Here is a 23,008-nt window from a genome sequence, read left to right as displayed (position 1 = left end):
TGACACAGAGTGTCAGGTGCAGTTTTGAAAAATAAATAGGAACAAGTTGAAATGCCAGCATAACCGTAATCATTAAGTTACCTGAGTGGCCTGTGTCGGTACTTGAGTTTTCAGTCCCTGTTTGTACTCAGGTACAGAACTTGTTAATAACAGCACAGGAGAACCAGATGTCAGCAAGGGTGGGGGTGGGAAAGAGGGCGGGAAGCAGGGAGAAATTCAGTGTAAAGGCTGGAGTAACTCTTATCTACTCAGCCCTCCTTGAGCATCTCTGGTGAAGCTGGTGTCTACAAGTGGGTCCTCAGTTTAGGCAGCTAAGTCTTCCATTAAACTATTTTATTTTCTGATAGTTATGCCTTGATCTGTAAACATTAACTCCAGGCTATAAGTTTGCAAGTGAGTTTCCAGCTTGGTAACTAATATTTGTGTCCTCTCTGTGTAAGTTAGGTCTTTAAAATGGATCAGTTGTTTTAAGCATTTACAAAACATTCCACATATACTGTAATTACTCTCCAAAGGTATTTCCCACTGATATTTTGTTACATCTAAATATACATTTACAGTACTCAGTAGAGCAGAATAGTTCTGATTTATGTATTTTGGTTCATTGGGCTAAAAAAAAAGACAAATTTAAAGTATCTTTTAATCAATGCATTTATCCCAAAGATTCTCTTGGCTCCCCCAGAATCAGTCACATGGTGTTAGAAAAGTAATAAACATGGTGTGTCCTCTGAGCTGATTTAGAGTTTAATGAGAGATGACATCTCAGCCTAATAGTGAGCATGGCTAACTTTTAATCTGGGCTGCGGAGTATCCTAGAGCTTGGAGGAGCATATTAACTTCCTCTGCGTGATTTCCTTAATGTGCAAAATTCCGATGATAAACAGTTACTGCACTCGTGTGGTGAGAATTAATGCTTGCTGAGTAGCAAGTACTGTTTTAATAAAATAGTCTTAATTGTTTGCTTGGTACACTTTCTGCTTTATTATTTTTCTTGCCTCTGTAGTTGGTAGTTATTGGATTCTCATTATTTCTATAATAGTCATTTTATAAAAACTATCTTGTGATTTGTCCTCCCTCCCACACTTGTTTCTCCCCCAAATGTCGTTAGCAGAGGCAAGAAGCAGGCAAACATCGCTCACCTCTAACAGAGTTGGAGCTACAAGCAGCTTCTCGTGGCTCACGCCTGTCTTTAGGAACAGTGATTCCCAGTTTGTTGGCTGCTGTGCTGTGAAAGGACTTATATGAAGCCAAGGAGATTTACTAGAAAAGCACCATAATTAACAGAGGGCAGAATGTGGGAGGAGAGGAGCAAGATGTGCCCATCTAGTTAGGGACAGGCATAAGTGTGCCGTGACCACATCACGTGGAACACTATAGCAAAGGGCAAGAAAGCCATTCCTGCACAGTGCAAAGCAACCCAAAGTCTGTCTGCTTATCAGCTGGCTCCTCTGCAACATTTCCAACCACCATTACCTGGGGACTTTCTCCTAGTCTTATTTTTCATATAATCGCACATCATGTACCATTGTATTCTCTAATTTTTCTGTGTGGTTTTTCAAACTTAACGTAGCCAGACTTTCTGAGGATGATCCAACTTACTAGCTATATTACTTTGGGCAAGTTGCTTAATCTTCTGTGCCTTGGTTTACTCATCTCTAAAATGGTAGTATTAATTCTATATCATATGACACTTGTATGGATTAAATGCATATTTAAAAAAGCTTAGCACAGCACTGGCCCACCTTCTGTGCAGGCCCCTTGTTCGCCAACACGGTTAGTTACTCACTCACGCCAGGGCTGGGCTTGGCTGGGTTGTGTCTTGTAATTCTAAGTGGACCCATAGGAAACTAGGACATCTGCAGTGAGTACTTGCTGAAATGAATTGCGTTAGAAAGCCTTGGGTTTAGTGGTCCACATTATTTACTTTCATTAAACCTAAGTAATCACATTTACCCACTATTTCAGGAAGAGTGGGCAATAATAAGGTGAAAAGTTTAGAACTATTTGTGCAGGCTTTTGTTTCTAGCTCTGTGGCTAGAATCCTTAACTGACTCTCCCACTTGAGATAATTTAAAATAATGGATAAAGCATTTAAATAATCTGTTAGTGACATCAGTGAGAAGGCAGGAAAGTGGAGATTTCCTAAGAGGCCACAAGCTCAGAGAAAGTTGAAAATCAGAGTTCTGAAGCTGCTTTTTGCTTTGAGGGTGTTTGCCCAATGCAGGTGACCTTGAGCTTTGAATTTTTATGACGTCAAGATATATGGGGGGACAGGGACTTCCCTGGTGGTGCAGTGGTTAAGAATCCGCCTGCCAGTGCAGGGGACAGTGGTTCGAGCCCTGGTCTGGGAAGATCCCACATGCCATGGAGCAACTAAGCCCATGTGCCACAACTACTGAGCTTGCATTCTAGAGCCTGTGTGCCAGAACTACTGAAGACTGCGTGCCTAGAGCCTGTGCTCCGCAACAAGAGAAGCCCCCACTCGCCACGACTAGAGAAAAGCCCGCACGCAGCAAGGAGGACCCAATGTAGCCAAAAATAAAATTAATTAATTAATTAATTTAAAAAAATATATACGGGGGACAGGAGCCCAGCCCAGGACATATCAGTCTGTCAGGAAACCCGGTCCACCTAAAGCTGAGGCCCCAAGAGGCTACATGTGTCGTGTGAGGGTGGAAGACAAACGCACCTGTCTCCCCTCAGGGATGAGTGAAGAAAACTGCCTGCCCCCAGCCTTGGTGCCAAGTGAAGGGTTAAAATATCTCCTCTGAGAACTAGAGCCACGAGCCAGGTTTTCAGTGGAATTCATATAGCAGACTGGTCTGAGAAGACCTCAAGCCAAGAATTTAGTGCAAAGCTGTCCTGTCGGTAGTACTCCCAGGCACGTGGTAAAGGAAATGCAAATCCTGTCTAGAAGAATCCGTCTTCATCAGAGGCCTCAGATGATTTTGACAGGTTACCATCCAAGGAATGTGAGCTCACAGTCAAAAACCAAAAAACATAAAAACAATAAAAAAGACATCAAAGTGAAAACCAGTAAAAACAGAAGTTCAGATATTGGAATTAACAGGTACAGCATAAAAAAAAAAAAAGTAGAATATCTTATAAAGATATTTTAAAAAGCTGAAAATATAAACAAAGAGTAAGGCTATAATACATGATCTTGATTTTTGAAAACCAGCCAAGTATAATGTCTAGAAATGAAAAATGTAATTGAAATCTTAAAAATCAATGATAGATTTAAGAGCAAATTAGACATAACTAAAGAGAACTAAAAGGAAGGTCCAAAATCATAACCCAGAGTACACACAATTGATGAAGGCATGTGTTCCTCATGTGTGCACAGAAAGCTTAAGAATCTTGCCACAAGTTAAACCAAAGAGCAGTTCTCATAAAATTTCTATGCAGTAAAGTAAGAAATTTAAAAAAGATGACTAGAAATACTCCCATATGTTTGAAGATGAAATACTTTTCTAAATAATACAAGAGTCAAAGAAAAAATGAGAATATCTAACTAAACAATAACAAACATTACATACTGAAATTTGTGGTATGCAGTTAAAGTAGAAACTGGAGGGAGACCCATCATCTTAAGTAATTCCATTAAAGTAGAAGAAGGCCCAAAGTCAATGAATTAAACATCCAACTCACAAAGGTGGGTAAAGACTAGCAGAGGAAACCCAAATAAAGGAGAAGGAAGTGAATAACAAAGAACATTACAAAGAAATGATAAAAGTTGAAACAACAAATCAACAGAAAGGATAAACAAAGCCAAATGCAGATTCTTTGAAAGAACTAATAAAACGGACAGAACTCTTCGAGGGAATAAAGGAGAGACAGAGGGAAGGAGGAGACGAGGGAGAGAGAATAAATATGTAATAGGAGGAATAAAAGGAGATGTAATTATTGAAGCTGCAGAAATTAAAACAGTAACAGAATCTTATTTTGCCAATAAATTTGAAAGCTCTAATGGTCAAATTCCTAAAAAAGAAAAAAGTAAAATAAAACTTTACAAAACTTAAGTAGAAATAAAAAACCCAATCAGTTTTATGATCATTAAAGAAATAGAATCAGACTTCTATTTAGAAATCTTCCCACGAAGATGATTATCAGATCCAGATACAAGTACTAATAAATTAATAAACATTCAAGGAATAAAAATTTCAATTCACACAAACCATTCTAGAATGCAGAAAAAGTGTGTATACATATGAGGCTAGAATGAACTTGATACTCACATCTGGCAAGAATGGTATTTTAAAAAGAAAGGTGGGTTTTAAACATAGCTGTGAAAGTCCTAAGCAAAAATTAGCAAACTAAATTTAGTAGTGTATTAATAAAAAATAATGAAACATAATACTTTGGGTTTATCCCCTAAACTTATATTTAGGTTGCCACTAGAAATGTCCTGATGTATTTCTCCACAGCAACAAATTTAAGTAGAAAAGTCATATGATGATCTCACTAGATGTAGGAAAAGCATTTGAAATACCTAACATTATTTCAGAAAAAAAATCATTAGAAAAGGAGGACTAGAATAGAAGGGAACTTACCTAACTTAATAAAGCATAATTTAAAGAACTCAACAGAAGACAAATGAGTAAATATATTGAGTATAATGAGAACCAGATTTCTCACTGTTAGGAAAGGGGGTTACAAATATGGAAAGAGGCACATCTAGAATGTACCCTTTGTTGTTGAATTAGAGTTGCAAGTATCAGTAAGAACTCAAAGTGTGTCTGTGTATGTGTGTATGTCTGTGTGTGTGTAACATTTCCCAGCTTTGTTTGCTCAGATGGGCCAGATGCATGATACCCCAGTAGCAATGAAAGCCCTTAGTGCCCAGGTTCTCCTCTAGGGAGCCAAGACTTCTTGGAGAAATGGCTGATTGCACCAGTGGAGCAGAAAAAGTGCACAGTGAATCTGAAACACTATTTTGTTCCAGAAAGTATGGCAGTGCTCAAAGAATCATGGGAACTTGTCAAAAGGATACAGTTGCCAACTTGAAAAGGCTCACACTGGACACATCTGGACAATTTAGACTTAAACAAGAAAAGAGAGGATAGTAATATATTTGTGACAGATTTTCCAAAGACAGCCACAGCAGTATTTCCCATTTTGTACTTTTTTTTATGATGTGCCTTTGAAACCCCTCACACTGAGGGGTGTAGTCTATGCTCCTTCTCCTTGACTCTGTGCGGGCTTGTGATATGGTGGAAGTGATAATATGTGACTTTCGAGGCTAGATCATAAGAGACATGAAAGCTTCTACCTTGCTGGCTAGAGTACTCATGCTGGAGCCCTGAGCTACCATATAAATTGTCTAACTATCCTGAGGTCACTATGCTATAAGGAAGCCCAAACTAGTCCATGAGGAGGAACTACATGGAGGGACCCTGGGACTTCATGAAGAAAGAATAATGCTGCCTCAGCCCCCAGCAGCTTCAGCTCCCCACTGTTGCAGCTTCACCCACCATCTGACTACAACTACATCAGATCTTGAGTCAAAACCACTCAGCTGCACCCATCCGAAATTTCTGACCTACAGAAATACTGCGAAGTAATAATAAGCTTGTTGTTGTTATAAGTCGCTAAGTTTTGTGGTGATTCACTGCATAGCAATAGATAATTGTAATAGATTTGGGACGGGGATGTGAAATGGTGCCACGGCAAAAAATCAAGGCATATAACATTGGTTTTGGGACTGGATGGGAGGAAGAAGCAGGAAGTGCCTTAAAGAGATTGCTGGTGAGAGCTTAAAGGGCTTTGTGAGAATGTTAGTAGAAACCTGAAGAGCCTTGAGGAGGCCCTGAGTGAGAGCTTAAAGGCAAGAAAGGAAAACGTTATTAAAAGTTGGATGAAAGAGGATGGTTTGGTAATATTTTCACCTGTGGTAATACAATAATAGGAAATTTACCAAATGAACTCAATGATCCAGCTAAACAAATAATCAGGCAGAATATCAAAAAGACCCCCTGGCTACTGCTTGCCTGTGATAAAACATAAGAGGAGAAAGGTGAGCTAAGGATGTAAGGGGCCAGGACTCACTGAATTTGAAAATAAAACTTTCTCATTCTCAACCTCTCAAAGATGGCAGCAAAAAACTGGTCAAATTAAGAAAAGATTTCAAGGCAAAGATCAAATCCATGGAAGGTTTGTAGAATTCTTTTTTAAAACTTCCAAAAAATTTAAGGTATCTTAGATTCTGCCAACAAGAAAGAAAGAAAGAGACGAAAGGAAGGAAGGAAGGAAAGAAGGAAGGAAGGAAGGAAAGAAGGAAGGAAGGAAGGGAAGGAAGAAAGGAAAAGAAAGAAAGGAAAAGAAAAGAAAGAAAAGGAAGAAGAAAGAAAAAAGAAAAGGTCTTCTAAAGATCTTAAGGGTATGCCTTTTAAAAAAAAATTTTTTTATTGGAGTATAGTTGATTTACAGTGTTGTGTTAGTTTCAGGTGTACGGCAAAGTGAATCAGTTATACATATACATATATCCACTCTTTTCTTTTAGATTTTTTTCCCATATAGGCCATTACAGAGTATTGAGTAGAGTTCCCTGTGCTATATAGTAGGTCCTTATTAGTTATCTGTTTTATATCTAGTAGTGTGTATATGTCAATCTCAGTCTCCCAATTTATCTCTCCCCACCTTAGCCCCTGGTAACAATAAGTTTGTTTTCTACATCTGTGACTCTACTTCTGTACCAATTTACATTCCCACCAACAGTGTAGGAGGGTTCCCTTTTCTCCACACCCTCTCCAGCATTTATTGTTCATAGATATTTTTGATGATGGCCATTCTGACTGGAGTGAGGTGATACCCCATTGTAGTTTTGATTTGCATTTCTCTAATAATTAGTGATGTTGAAGATCTTTTCATGTGCTTTTTGGCCCAAAGCAATCTACAATTTCAATTCAATCCCTATCAAACTACCAATGACTTTTTTCACAGAACTAGAACAAATAATTTCACAATTTGTATGGAAACACAAAAGACCACGAATAGCCAAAGCAATCTTGAGGAAGAAAAATGGAGCTGGAGGAATCAGGCTCCCTGACTTCAGACTATACTACAAAGCTACAGTCATCAAAACAGTATGGTACTAGCACCAAAACAGAAATATAGATCAATGGAACAGGATAGAAAGTCCAGATATAAACCCACGCACCTATGGTCACCTAATCTATGACAAAAGAGGCAAGAATATACAATGGAGAAAAGACAGTCTCTTCAATAAGTGGTGCTGGGAAAACTGGACAGGTACATGTAAAAGAATGAAATTAGAACACTCCCTAACACCATACACAAAAATAAACTCAAAATGGACTAAAGACCTAAATGTAAGGCCGGACACCATAAAATCCTTAGAGGAAAACATAGGCAGAACACTCTTTGACATAAATCACAGCAAGATCTTTTATCTGAACCTGAACCTGATTTAGATAACGATATCCTGGACTTTGTGTTATTGCACTAATAGACTTGGTGATATTAAGGAGAGGATGGCATGCATACATGTGAGAGGTATGTGAATTGTTGTGGTCAGAGGGTGGAACATGGCAGACAGTATTTTCCAAAGATGTCTGCAACAGTATCTCCATCACATATCTTCTCACAGTGTTCTTTGCCCTTTCTCCTATCAAGAGATGGGATCTATTTCCCACCCCTTGAATTTGTGCAGGGCTTGTGACTGTGATAGAAATTATGCTACATGACTTCTAAGGCTTGGTCATAAAAGGTAACAAATCTTCTGCCTTGCTGGTTGGATCACTCACACTACAGCCCTGAGCTGTCATGTAAACGGTCTGATTTCTCTGAAGTCACCATCCTCTGAGGGGACCCAAATGAGCCAATGTGGGAAGACCTCATGAGGAGACTCTGAGACTACATGAAGAAAGAGAGATGCTCAACAAACCCCCAACAGCTGGCTGGTCCCCCACTGCTCCAGTTCCAGATGTTGTCTGACCTCAACCACATGAGGGACCTGAGCCAGAATCAGTCCTGCCCAGATTCCTAACCCACAGAAACTGTGAGAGATAATGAAATAGGTGGTGTTGCTTCAAGCCACAAGATTTTTGAATGATTGGTTATACAACAAAAGATAACTGGAACAGGATTATAACACATTGACTAAAATAGGAATCCGTGAGTCCATTCTTATATAAATGGATGAATAAATGAATGGGGATAAAGGAAAGCTCTTCCTTCTGGTAGAATGCCAGATAAGAAATATAAAAAGAATAATGGAGTGTAAAAAATCATCAGTGGATACTGACAACCAATAGCCAAACTTTGATGAGGAACAGAGGATATTACATATTCTGAAAGCACTTCTTCACCAATAATTTTTTAATTACAAAGGGAAATTACTACCTCTACTTTGGAGACACTGGTGGATAACACCTTAACCAAGTGCTTGAAGCTAACCTCACCGGTACCAGGACAAGCTAAAATGTGTGCCTCTTGATATGATGTACTGGGGACAAAATGTTAGTTTTGTAGTATTCTTGTGAAATTTTTATACCTTGGAATCTTGTCATGAGGAAACATCAGACAAATCCAGGTTGAGGGATATTCTAGAAAATAACTTGCCTGTACTCTTCAAAAATATCAAGATCAAGAAACACATAGAAAAGCTGAGGAACTGTTCCAGATAAAAGGACACTAAAGAAACATAACTAAATCTATGATCCTTGGTTGAATCATGTAGTAGGAAAGAAAAACAGCTATAAAGAACACTACTGGAAGATTTGACAAAATTTGAATATGGACTGTGGATTAGATAATAGTATTGTAGCAATGCTGAATTTTACAATTGTAGTGTAGAAGGATGTTTTGATCTTAGGAAATATATGCTTAGGCTTAAAGGCACATTATGCCTTTAACTTGTTCACAAATGTTTCCCCCAAAAGCGTGTGTGTGTATACACACACACACAAAAGTGTGCATGTGTGTGTATATATACACATATATATACATGTGTGTGTATATCTATCTCTAACTAGTGAGAGAGAGATAAATGACAAGCAAATAGGGCAAAAAGGTGAATCTGATAAAAAAAATTTTCTTACACTATTCTTGCTATTTTCTGTAAGTTTGAAATTGTATCAAAATAAAAAGTGACAAACCTACAGCAAATGCTGTTTTTAGTAGACATTGAAAGCATTCCCTTTAAGATGATGAGCAAGCTAAGTGTTCCTGCTATGTCTCTTTTATTAAACATTGCACTGGATGGCATAGCTAGTTCAATAAGGCAAGAAAAAGAAATTAACAGCATAAAAATTGGAAAGGAAGAGATGAAACTGATTATTCACACTGATACGGTTCTATAGAAAATCCAAATGACTGTGAATAAATTATTAGAATTAACCAATATATTTTAATAAGGTTGTTAAATATAAAATTAATATACAAAGTCTAATTGCATTTCTATACCACAGCAAGAAAGAGAAAATATAATTTAAAATGATACCCAAATCACTGACATCAAAAATATAAAGTTTCTAAGAATTAATATAATTGAAATATGTAAGATACTCATGGAAAAAAGGTTATGACAACTTATTGAAACACGTAAATTAATGGATAAGAAAGCTCAATATTGCAAAGAAGTTTATTCTCCCCTAAAATGATCAGTATATTAACTTTCTATCAGGTATATGTTAATGTGTGTATGTAATTTGACAATCTGGTTCTAAAATTTATATGGAAACAAAAGGGCCAGAAATAGTGATGGTCATCCTGAAGAAAAAGCACACATCAGGGGACTCTAATATATACACCACTGGTGAGCATATAAGCTGTATGACTCTTTTGGAAAAGTTTGTTCTTATTTAGTGTAGCTGATAGTACTTATACCATAGGAACCAGACATTCCACTCCTGGTATATACTCTCAGAATTTCTTGCATATTTTATGCTGGGAGACATGAGCAAGAAAGTTCTGGCAGCTTCATTTATAATAGTTTAAAACTACAACTTAAAGGTGTAGCAACAGAAGAATGTATAAGTAAACTGTGATATAGTCTACAGTGATAACATAGTGATTTATTATCTAGTGATATATAGAAGATAAATAGAAAGAAGTAGGATATTATAACCAGTGAAAATCGATGCATTACATCTACATGTAATAACATTGATATAATATTCTAAGAACAAAAGAAACAAATTACAAAAGGATGTCTTTACATTAAAGACATCTAATATACATCTAATAACTAATATTAGTTTTACAACTAATTTACTCAATCATTGTTATTTTACACGATCTTGTACATATATTTTATAAATACTTTGTTTCTGTTCAAAAGTTAATTTTAACTTTTAAATAAGTTTAAAATGTTTTTCACGGCATCAATTATAATAATAAATTATTTTAAACTAAGAAAAAGCAACTGAGTAAAATAATTACGGTAGATCCATGCCATAGCATACTAAGCAGCTATTTAAAACAGTGTTGTACAGTGACGTTTGTTGAAATGGAAAGTTGTTCACAATATGCTGTTAAGGAGGAAAAAAGTAAGTTATAAAAAGATATGCACTATTGGATTCTATTTTGTAAAAAAAAAATAATAATAAATGAGATAAATGTAGAAGTATATAGAACAAAAAATCAAGAGGCTTATTTCTAAATAGTCAACTTGAATAATTTTTTTTCTTCATGACTCTCTGTATTTTCTAATATTTTCCCAGAATAAACGTGTGTAAGGGGGTAAAATCTGCTGCTAAACAGAGGCGGGTGGGTGAGAACATATTCCACCATGTACTCAGCTCATTCGTTCACTTGCTTGTTCCTCCATCAACCACTTAGTATCTGTTGTGTGTGTGAGGCCCTCTGCTTGGCACTAGGAAAAGAAAGATAAGCAAGGCATGGTCCCTGCCCTGGAGGAGTTCAGTCTCTGTATAAATAATACAGTGTCATATGTAGTATGATGACACTATATGACACTCTCATTAATACTAAAGTGAATGCTACTTCTTCACTTCTTTCCATCAACCAAAGAAAGTCCCATGATTTCCAACCCAGTTTCTACCCCCTCAGTTCTCCTTCCTTGCTCATTAAGAGGCAGTTTGGTCCATGTATTAAAAGGATAAAGAAGTGGTTACATGGAAGAAAGGCCAGGGCTGCTGGGAATGAAGAGGTTATAGCAATAGTGGGGAGAGATGCCTGGGACAGCTGGGGGTGCGAGGGAAAAGAGGCAAGGAGGAAAAAAGATGTTACCATAATTTACGTATGTATGTCCCAGTAGCTGTTTTAGAAAAAAAGCAAGTAAAGGAATTGTGTTATTTGTTAAAACGATTTTTGAACTTGGAGCTATGTTACTTCAACCACATTATTCTTTCAGGACTGGACCTTATGGATCTGGGTTTAATGGTCACACAAGAATAGTATAGTAATGAATACACAAAGGATGGAGTTACCCAAGACTTTTATCACCAGGAATAAAAGTGAAATGGGTAGTGAGAAGAAATACATCAGCATATAAGGAACTCATTACTGTAGTTAAGTGTATTAGACAAAATCAACAATAAATTTTCCTTGCAGCTTACCCTGGGGCTTGTTTCTTCCCCGTGCCTGGGCTTGTCCGAATTTGGACCAGATTGCGGAAGACAGAGCAGACCTTGGCTGGCTGGGAAGTGGCAGAGGCCTTACTGACTGACTGACCTTTTCTGAAACTCAAGTGATATAAAAATAATTTGCATCCAGTAGTTTAGGATGATTTGTGAACTTGAATGTGCAAACTCTTATTTCATAGGAGGTTTTTGGGGTTTTAAAAATTAATTAATTAAGTTATGGCTACATTGGGTCTTTGTTGCTGCACGAGGGCTTTCTCTAGTTGAGGCGAGCGGGGGCTGCTCTTCGTTGCGGTGCATGGGCTTCTCATTGCGGTGGCTTCTCTTGTTGTGGAGCACGGGCTCTAGGGCGTGGGCTTCAGTAGTTGTGGCACGTGGGCTCAGTAGTTGTGGCTCACAGGCTCTAGAGCACAGGCTCAGTAGTTGTGGCATACGGGCTTAGTTGCTCCGCGGCATGTGGGATCTTCCCGGACCAGGGATTGAACCCGTGTCCCCTGCACTGGCAGGCGGATTCTCAACCACTGCGCCACCAGGGAAGCCCTTCATAGGAGGCTTTAATTTTAAATATTTTTTTCTTATTTTTTGCTTTTTAAAATACAACCAGTTTATCTTCTAAAGTGACTTGCTCTGGCCTGAGGTTTGGCTGTGGAGGTGTGGGTGAGAGGCCGTAGCTCTATTACCTCAGAGGCCCTCTTTCATCTCTCTGCCGCCGGAGGAGAGGACTCGGGTGAGCTCCAGCTGTGGGCTGCTGGAGAGAGAAGTCAGGAGGCAGGAAAGGGCAGTGAGGCTGGAAGGAGATGCCTCAGGGGCTGAATGGCCGTCCCCCTTCCTCGGTGGGGAACTAAATCAGTCTGCTCTGAGGTGTGCGCACAGGGTGACTCATCTCGAACGTGAGGTGAAGCTTATCACAAGGGTCCGTTCTCCTCAGCTGGCTTTGCTGGAAGTCTGTCCTACCCAAAGCGGGGTGGAGGTGATTGTGCTCATGGAGAACTCATGTGTTTCCTGTCCCTGCTGTGACAAATTGCCACCAACTGGGTGGCTTAGAACAACACACATTTATCCTCTGCAAGTCAGAAATCCAAAATTCAGCTTCTGCAAGTCAGAAATCCAGAATCAGTTTCACTGGGTTAACATCAAAGTGTCAAGCTACATCATGACTGCAGGGGTTATTTCTGGCGGCTCCGAGTCCGTGATAAAGCCCTCTAGGCCCCCTTTCATTTCCTGTGTTAGCTCTTTGGTCCACAAGGTGCTGCTTGTTGCTTGACGGCTGGTTTTCTCCAGGAGCTCCAGGGCCTTTGAGCAAAGGGCCGAATCAGGCTTGGTGCTCTAGGAGGCTGGTGGGCAGCCCACCTGAGACCAGCCTCTCTGAGCCAGGACGACTGCCGGTACCAGCGCTGCTGCCGACTTTAGTGGAAGCGCTGACCTGGGTCATCAGAGCAAGCCCAGCTGTGTTTACTGTGCAGTGTGTATTTTTGCCCTCTTGCGTTTGGAGAACCAGCAGTTCCCATGGGGTAGATAAAGCCCGACTCTGAAGCCCGGAGTCCTGTTTATGAGTGGCTCACGGGAGGGGTCTCAGTACTTTCTAATAAGTCTTTCCTGGGAGCTCTTTACTAACCAGAACACCTACCTCCCCGGCCGTGTTATAATGGAGGCTTTGTTACATGACTGCACATCTGCTCAAGCTCAGACCTGGAGATTATATTGAATATAATTCCCTACACCATGAATTTATAAAGCACACAGCACGGAGGTGATAAGGTGAGGGCAGTTTGTAGTGACTGTAGATTTCTGGAAATTATAAAGATTGCTTGGTGCGTGTGGCCTCAGACAAGCACAAGGCAGTGCTTCCTTCTAGAGACTCTAGGGGAGAATCTGTTTCCGTATATTTTTTAGCTTCTTGAGGTTACCTGCCTTCTTCACTCATGGCCCCACATCACTCTGACTTCTGCTTCTGTTGTCACATCTCCTTCTCTGTTCCTTCTGCCTCCCTTTGAGAAGGACCTGGTGATTATATTGGCCTCTCAGGGATGGTGCAGGATAATCACCCCCCAACACCTTTAACTTAATCACATCTGCAAAGTCCCTTTTGCCATGTAGGGAAACGTGTTCACAGGTTCTAGGGATTAGGCATGGGCACCTTTGAGAGCAGTATTCTGTTTACCGCAGAGCTGGTTTAGAGACTACTCCCTGCTTAGCTCCCTGCCCTGGAGCGCTGTTCTTGGTTTCTCTTCCCGTGATCAAAGGACACAGTTTATTGATGTGCTACGTGTTGCAGTGATGGATGCCAGGAATGAGCTCACTAGAATACTTTTTAATATCATTCTGTTGAGACTAGGACTGTGACCAAGACGTCTGATGATTGCCATTCCTATCACTAGCCTGTGATTTTGTAAACTGAAACTTGACTGGCAATTTGAAAAGGGTCATCTTTCCCTTTCTATTTTCTCATTTCACACTGATTTATTTCAGGTTGTAGCTCATAGTCTTAGCAAATAAGATGATTTGTTGCTTATTCTGTCACTGTTCATTCCCCTGAGATGAGAGACCTCCTTGGAACAATACTCCTTTAGGTAACTAGTTCAGCCTGGAGGGGCTCGATTTCTGTTGTGTAGGGAGAGCCACACCATATGCAGCTCAAGACCTAGTTCTTCTCAGCTGATCTTTAACAGCAGAAGCAGGATGTTCAAGGCCTCCTGACTCCCTGGTAAGAATAATTCTGAAACTCACCATGTGGGTCTCTCCCTGGCAAGGTGACCACTGTGGTCTGGGCTCCAGCCACCTCACTCCACTCCCCTTTCATGCCTCTCACTCTTAGCAGTGGAGGGAAGCACTTTCTCCAAAAGTGGTACCTTGTAACAATTATGTAGGGGAATATGTCACCCAGAAGGCTGTTAAGATTTCGATGGAGAGATGTTGAAAAACACCAGTATGAAGACAAAGTCACATCAGTGGTCCCAGAGAGACACTAGGAAAGGGTCAGTCAAGATGGCTGGGGCCCATCCTTTTTTGCATTAGTTCTCCTGGCAAAGAAGACTGTTGGCTCCACCTGGGCCCAGCCTCGTCTCCAGGCTCATCCCCAGGGTGTTGGAATCTGGCCCCGTGTCAGGTCTGGGCTCTGCTTGCTGTGGTCCATATATTGGGCATTGGGGCAAATCCTTCTCTTGTATCTTTGCTGTTGCAGATCAAGTAAGTGTGGCAAGATCCAGACCTGAGTTTGTGGATGCAGGTATTTGGAACACACAGACCCCACTTAGGACCTGCTTCAGTCTGAATCTCGGGCCCAGCTCTGTTTGCCAGATCTCTGCACTGGGGCGTGGGGCCTGGGTCTAGCTGTTCGCAAGAGGCTACTTGGCTCTCTTTTGCCAAAGTGTCTTCTGTATTTGGAGACTTTGTGGGGTCGGGGCAGGTCCCTAACTGTAGGTCCACCTAACAGCAGCCCAGATACACAGCGATTTCTAAGAGGAGAAAATGAGGTTCTGTTTCTGTGAACACTTAGATCTTATCCGTGACACAGGAGAGCGTATGACGTGTGTGTCTCGCCTTCCTGCCTCGACTAACGTGTCCTTGAAGGCAGGGATGATGCTTTTGCTTACCTTGTGCTTCGACGGCGCCTAGGCTAGTGCTGAGTACAAAACTACAGGTCACGTGACTCAGGATTACAGGGGCCCTTGAAAACTGCTGTGTGAGCTGTCTTGAACAGCCAGCGAAGGGTGCGGAGCAGAGAGGCAGCTGGGAGCCCTGCAAGGTGGTTTTCACCTGCTCTAACCTTGAAAGTGAGTGTGAGCAGTGGCTGCGCTTGGGCTGCCGCACTCTGGATCGTGCTGCAGCTGTGAAAGATGCTGATACGCTAGTTTTCCCTGCACCCTTTTTCCTCTGTCAGATCAGTGGTTCCCACCCTCAGTGTTACAGCACCCCAGGGTGTCAGCCCAGCTGTCTCAAGGGCTGGCACAGGATTCTCAAAACCATTTGCTTTTGCAGAATATGCAGAATACAGCAGTTTCAGCTGAGTTTGGAGGAGGGGAGGAAGAAACATGCCGCAAAATCCAAACAAGCAAATTGAGTGTCACACTCCAAAAGGTTGGAATCGCTGCCTTAGAAAAGAGAAATGGTTACACAAAGCCATTGTCTTTTTGTAGTGGTTTGGATCAGTGTTTGGGGGCCGCTGCACAAATGCAGCCATAGAGGATTTTTTTTAAAAAGCCATTTTACTGCTTGCGTTTCATTCTCTGTAGAAAATAAATGTTATTATAGATGAATAGTGTCGTACAAAAAATCATTCAACAGAGATCTGAACCAGCAACTCTGAAGCAGCGAGTCTTTAGTGAAGCAGAACGTCACTGTTTGCTGAGCCCCGTGGGCTCGGGAGTGGGTTCAGGACTAGAAATGCTCTGACTGGGTTGGGAGGTTTCCAGCTGCTTGATTAGTTACTAGGGAGATAGTGGTACCTCAGTTTCTTCATCAGTTTCCTCATTCCTAGTGGAGATGATGATAATATGTCCCTCATGAAGTTAAGAGAATTAAATGAAGGTTTATAAAAACCTTTGAACCGAGCCTGGCACATGGGAAACATTATGTAAGTGTGTGCAAAATAAAATATTGAGAGCCTCCTGTGTACTGGGTTTGATGCTAGGTGGGCTCCTGGTAGCTGATGTTTTGTGGCATCAGAGAAGACAGAGAAGGAGACAGCTGAATGAAATACGCTGTGGTGAATGTAGTTCAGCACGGAATTGTGGGAAGATCCTCAATTAAAATGTGGATTGTGGAGCTGACATTGGTTGTTAGTATTTTGGGGGAATTGTTTATCTTTTCTGAGCCTCAGGGTATGTATTGGGGTATGCTAGGTTACAGTAACAAGTAGGCCCCGCAGTTTCAGTGCCTCAACACAATAGAAGTTTATTTCTTGCCCTAGGAACAGTTCTGGACAGGTGTTCAGATTGTCAAGGCAGCCGTCCTCCACATGGGCATCCAGGGACCCAGGCTGACGGCAGCTTCCAAGTTAGCACCCGAGCCAACCCGGGAAAGAGGTGAAGGCATGCCTGCGGGAGGGTCTCACGGCCAGACCTGGAGGGGCACTCTCAGTACCCTGCACACTCTGAGCAGGAGGACTTGTCACATGGTCACAACTAATAGCAAGAGTGGCTGGGAGAAATCATTCCACTCTGTGTCCATAGAAGAACAGATTTTACGAGACATCTCAGTTTGCTCCGTTCTAAAGTGGGGGGGGGGTGATGCCCCCTGCCATGCTGACTCACATGTGTTGCTGGGTGTCAAGTCACTTGAGCTGAAAATAGCCATGTGAACCAGGGCACGGCGACCTAAGCTTGCATGAGAGCAAGGGAGCAGTTTAACCGGCATTTCGGCATCACTCCTATGTTGTCCCCTGACCAAACCAGTCAAGAAGTGTTCACAGAGTTGTGTGTGCCAGGCCTTGCCCTGGGTGCTGGGGACACAGTGGTCACATGACGAGGACAGATGTGAATTAGAGTCGCAATACAGTGCGACGCGCACTGTGAAAGCATACGTGTGGCATCTGATCTGGACAAGGTCAAGGTGTCCTTCCCCAGAATGGGTTGTCTGCCAGAGAGCAGAGCCGCTAGCTCGGCAGGGGCAGGGCAGGCAGGGCCAGGTGGAGGGAGGATGTCTGGAACAGAGGGATCCCAGGAGCAAGGTCCTGAGGAAATGGGAGCACAGTCTGGGGAAGGAACTGAAACGCAACGCAGCAAGACCTTGGGTGGGGGAGGGGAAGCCAAGAAACCAAGGGGTTGGAGGGCGGTGCAGAGCTCCATGGGCTATAGTCAAGCCTACCGGGGAGCTCATCTTCCTGTGGGAAGTGCCCCTTTATTAAAGGTGACTTATTTTCTGGAGCCACAGTGGTGTGTCCTAGGAATTATACTGAAGCGGCATGAAAGCATATGGTATTTTACCTGCAACCATGGCTCTAGGACCACCGTCCACCTGTCCATGATGGACACATCTAACCGCCCCTGAGGTGAAGTGGCAGACACCCACCGAGGTTATGTCGTGGTGCTTGCATGGAGCCTGACGACCAGGGGTCATCCTCATTCCCAGCATGGGCTGTCTGAGTGCGGGAAGCTAAGTGAATGAGATTTGTGCCTTTGCAGACTTGCAGGTGCGCGCACAGTACTCCTTGGGGCTGGGAGATGGAGGCCGAGTGAGGCCAAGGCTGCACTTCGGTGTGTCTGACCCCAGGCCATCGGGGGCTCCCTAGGACCCTCCTGCCTGGGCCCAGAGCTGCACATAGCTGGCTGGGCCACAAACCCTGCTGGTCATCACTCCACAGTCCCCTCAGTCTGTGCATGCTTGTGTCTCTCTTGCACCTTGATGTTTTGAAATAAGGAGAAAAAATAAGGGAGAAATCAATAAAGTGTGAATGACTCTTAGTACTCTGAGTTCCCTCAGCTCTCCAGTTTACAGCTCTTACAGGATCAGTGCTGGCCTGTATTTTCAGAGATGATTCTTGGTTGTTTAACAGCATTATGTGTCTGGAATGCTTATAACACCCATCAGTATTGCAGTGAGCACACTCGTGCACACACGTGTGTGTGTGAGGGGGACATGGGGAGATTACGACTGAGAGGAGGGGGGAATGGGCACAGCAACTCCCCCCCCAATTATGCGGTGAACCCCGGTTTTCATGAGGAGTCAGAGCAGTTTTTGGTGAGAGTGATGTGGTCTCCATGCGGCGTCAAGCTGCATCAGTCTTCCTGGAACCTTGACCGATTCTTGATTCTCTGGTTCTGTTCGCCAAGCATTAGACGAAGTATCAAAATATACCCTTCAATTTACAGAGAAGTGGAAGGTATTCAGACACAGAATAAAAATAAAGGATAATCTTTCATCTTCCACTGAAACCTCTCGTTCTCCAGCAGCATAGAAACAACATGAGAGGAAGAGGGAGCACGCGGTGACTGAGAAGCTGCACATTAGCCGTCCTTTGGGGAGAGTGCCGGGTGCGGTGAGGCTCTCTGGACAGAGGGTGTGCTCAGGAGTCCTCACTGCCCACATCACTCGTGCTTCTGTGGGCATTCACAGGGCGACGTGCTGCCTGCCCCTCTGCTGGTGGGAAGCAGGAGGACTGGGAAACCTCCTCCTCACGTCCCTTTAAAGATGGAGGGAGTCAACTGGCAACTCCATCCTCCCAAATGCACAACCTCAACCCGCTCACAGGTCCCCCTTGGTCCCGCATCAGCCGCATCCAGGTTGGCAACAAGTTCTGCTCCTTCTCCTCCTCTTTCAGATCCAACCCTCCTTGACCCTTTTGTCTTCATCCCTGGTTCCCTGCAAAGGCGTCTCTGGCCCCAGTCTGCCCAGCACCACTCCACTAACGGTCCATGGTATCGCCTCACCCTTGGCCAGCTGGGTTTGGGGGTGGAGCGTGTGCCGTAAGCTCATTCACATGGAGGTCTAAATGGCTGAGCTGGAGATCGCTGGCATCGTCCCTGCCCTTCTGACCAAATTCTGAGGCCATCCTTGATCACTCCTCATCTTCCTCTCCAATGACAAGTGCCACCCACCCTGCTCTAGCATGCTTCCTTTCTTCTGGCTGTATATTTGGGCTTCTTCTATTTGTGAACAAAGTTTCTATTTCCTGCAAGATCCAGCTAAGGTCTTGTCTCACTTTCTCTCTGTTCATCTGCTTTTTCCTCACCACCCAAAACCCACCCCTTATTGTCCAGTGCTTGATAATGAGGCTACCCGCTTGGTCTCATGGATTACCTCATCTCCCCAGCTATGTGGTGAGGAGAATAAAGACAGCTACGGACACACTGATCACTTACTATGGGCCAAAGATTGCACCAAGCCCCTCTTAAATATCACTGCACTTAATATGCTCATAACTCTGTGTAGTTAGTATCAGTGTCTCATTTTAGTTAGCAAATCCCACTGCCAGGAATCAAAGGTGTTTACCTGTAAAAGCAGTGCTTTTAACCAGCACCCTTACTGTGTGTAGCATATAATAGGTGCTCAGTAGATAGTTATTAAAAGAATGAACAAGCCGTTATGTCTTCCCCATGACCCTAGAGCCCAGCACGGTACAGAGCACATAATACATGCTCAACTAATACATCTTTGATCGACATGTTTGAAGGGATAAAGAGGAAGGGAATACGGACAGCTCACACTGGCTGGTGGAGTGACCCGGTGCTTTGGTTGTCAGTCTAGAGATCCAGATTCTGGTGTTGGAGCTCTTCTAGTTGGCCGTGGGACCTTGGGCCCTAATCATCCTCATACATAATTTCCTTATGTGTATGACAAGGGTTTGTGCTCAGGTCCTGCGAACTCTGAAATTCTTAATGCTTTTATTTTCATTCCCTAAAGAGGTTAATTAGGATGCGGTGCTCTTTAACTGGCAATTACACAGCTGAGACATAGCTTGTTAGTGAGGATGGCATCCTTGCCAAGGCCGGTATTGTTACTGATGACTGTGTGCCAGTCTCAGGAGAGCAGAGACCATGAGGAGATTGCTTAAGATGAATAAAAATTCTCCCCACTCCAGCATCAAATGAGAAAGCTATGGATTCAGACCTGGGGCACCTTAGTGGACAGGATGTTTTAATGCTCCTAATTTAGCTAGCTCTCATCCTCCCCGAAGCATCTCTTCATTCACATTGCGAAATAAAGGAGCTGCCTTTGAGTGGGACCTCGGCATTTCCTCATGAGGAAGCCAGGACCATCTAACCTGATATGGACGTGGGCGGTGCAGGGAGAAGGGGTCCAGCTCCCCGGATCTGGCCGTCATCAAATATCACACTTGGCCGGCTTGGCTTGGGGTTAGAATGTGTGTGATAAGCTAATTCGCACGGAGGTCGAAATGGCTGCCAAGGATCATTTGCATTTTTAACCAAAAGGATTCATAATTAATAGAAATCCTCCAGGCGTCAAGTGGACTTGAACTTAACCATCCCTCAGGCTGTTGTGCCAGAACAGGAGAAAGGTTGGAGCACCAGTCTTCTGGGAAGACTCCGCATAACAGGGTTTAAAAGGTGAAATTTCAGAGGCCTGTTTGATCCAAGATGTTAGTGCTACTGGGTCTGTTCAAGGATTCCTCATCTAAAGCTTATACATGCAAATTAGCAAGATCAGGTGGTTCTAAAGGGCTTTAAAGGGGACTGGGTACAGTGAGGTCAAATTCAGTCCTGACATCCAATGTTCACCTGCAAGTCCCAGTTGGTGTCCAGGTAGGTGGCATCCTTCAGGAGACGGGCGGCGCAGGTGGGATGCTGTGTGTTGGTTGTGACCTTCCTGAGATCCACTCTGCACATTTGAATCGCTGCAGTATCACGTGAGCCACCTTAGGGAGCGTTTCTGGAGGGTCCTCTGTATGCCAGGCTCTGTGGCAGTGCTCGTCCAAAGCAATGGCGTGTGGAGAAAGCACGTGTCTCTGGTGCTCTGTCTGCAGCAGGCTCATCTATAACAGGCGGCTCTTGACCTCTGTTTCCCAAGTTACAGCAATCTGTGACAAGGCGAGGTGACATATGGTATGTGTTCCTCATAAACTCCTTGGGGCTGACACCACTCTGACCCTTCCCTCTTACACTGCCAGAGGCTGTGACTCTGTTTTTTTACCCTTCAGTCATCATAAAGCCTTTTCCCTATGTGTTGTCAGACTTTGGAAAACCCAGAGTAATGATAATGATTTATCTTCTTAAAACCTCCAGTGGCCTTCCATTATGCTTAGGATAAAATCCAATTTCTTCCCAGAGCCTGCAAGGCCCTGTATGATCTCACCTCTGCCCGCCTCTCACCACTCATCTCCTCCCTTTCTCTCTCCTGTTCCCCATACTCCAGACACAATGATTTGCTTTCTTTCTGCCCCTCAAGTAGAACAGCCTTGATTCCACCCTGGCCTTTGCACTTGCTGTTCCCTCTGCCTTGAAAGTCTTCCTCAGATCCTTCACACTGCCGCCCTCTCACCGTGTGGTGTCCCCTCAGACGGTAACTCCCCGGAAAGGCCATTGCTGACTTTCTCATCTCAGGGAGACCCCTCTTCCCTCCACTGTCCATTACTTTTATTTATTTATTTTTTTATGAAAATTGTCAGGCTCAATTTTTTTTTTAACATCTTTATTGGAGTATAATTGCTTTGCAATGTTGTGTTAGTTTCTGCTGTGTAACAAAGTGAATCAGCTATACATATACATATATCCCCATATCCCCTCCCTCTTGCGTCTCCCTCCCACCCTCCCTATCCCACCCCTCTAGGTGGTCACAAAGCACCGCTCTGATCTCCCTGTGCTATGCAGCTGCTTCCCACTAGCTATCTATTTTACATTTGGTAGTGTATATATGTCCATGCTATTGTCTCACTTTGTCCCAGCTTACTCTTCCCCCTCCCCGTGTCCTCAAGTCTCCAGTCCATTCTGTACGTCTGTGTCTTTATTCCTGTCCTGCCCTCAGGTTCATCAGAACCTTTTTTTTTTTTTTTTAGGTTCCATATATATGTGTTAGCATATGGTATTTGTTTTTCTCTTTCTGACTTACTTCACTCTGTATGACAGACTCTAGGTCCATCCACCTCACTACAGATAACTCAATTTCCTTTCTTTTTATGGCTGAGTAATATTCCATTGTATATATGTGCCACATCTTCTTTATCCATTCATCTGTCAATGGACACTTAGGTTGCTTCCATGTCCTGGCTATTGTAAATAGAGCTGCAGTGAACATAGTGGTACGTGTCTCATTTTGAATTATGGTTTTCTCAGGGTATATGCCCAGTAGTGGGATTGTTGGATCATATGGTAGTTCTATTTTTAGTTTGTTAAGGAACCTCCATACTGTTCTCCATAGTGGCTGTATCAATTTACATTCCCACCAACAGTGCAAGAGGGTTCCCTTTTCTCCAGACCCTCTCCAGCATTTATTGTTTGTAGATTTTTTGATGATGGCCATTCTGACTGGTGTGAGGTGATACTTCATTGTAGTTTTGATTTGCATTTCTCTAATGATTAGTGATGTTGAGCATTCTTTCATGTGTTTGTTGGCAATCTGTATATCTTCTTTGGAGAAATGTCTATTTAGGTCTTCTGCCCATTTTTGGATTGGGTTGTTTGTTTTTTTGATATTGAGGTGCATGAGCTGCTTATTTATTTTGGAGATTTATCCTTTGTCAGTTGCTTCGAATGGGAGAATATTTTCTCCCATTCTGAGGGTTGTCTTTTCATCTTGTTTACGGTTTCCTTTGCTGTGCGAAAGTTTTGAGTTTCATGGCGTATGGTTTCAGTGGCAGCCACTGAAATATTAAATGTGAACAATGCAACTGAAAATTGTTTAGGCTGCAGGTCACATCAGAGAGATGTCTGCATCAGCATTATGCCATCAGCTTTGACCTCCAAAATTTAGGCAGAATGTGAAAAAGCTGGAAGGGGTCCAAAAATGAACAACAAGGGTGAATTAAGGGACAGAAAATGATGCTGTGA

The 23,008-nt window shown here is 42.8% G+C and overlaps 1 protein-coding gene across 2 annotated transcripts in view; it reads left to right on the top strand.

The window, feature by feature from the left end:
• FSTL4 (follistatin like 4) overlaps window positions 1–23,008 on the top strand; it is a 435,003-nt gene that overhangs the window by 67,905 nt on the left and 344,090 nt on the right. The gene's annotated exons all lie outside the window — the stretch shown is intronic.

This window comes from Balaenoptera musculus, chromosome 3, assembly GCF_009873245.2.
Source record: "Balaenoptera musculus isolate JJ_BM4_2016_0621 chromosome 3, mBalMus1.pri.v3, whole genome shotgun sequence".
NCBI classification, from domain to species: domain Eukaryota; kingdom Metazoa; phylum Chordata; class Mammalia; order Artiodactyla; family Balaenopteridae; genus Balaenoptera; species Balaenoptera musculus.
This window is presented reverse-complemented; position numbering and strand designations above follow the sequence as displayed.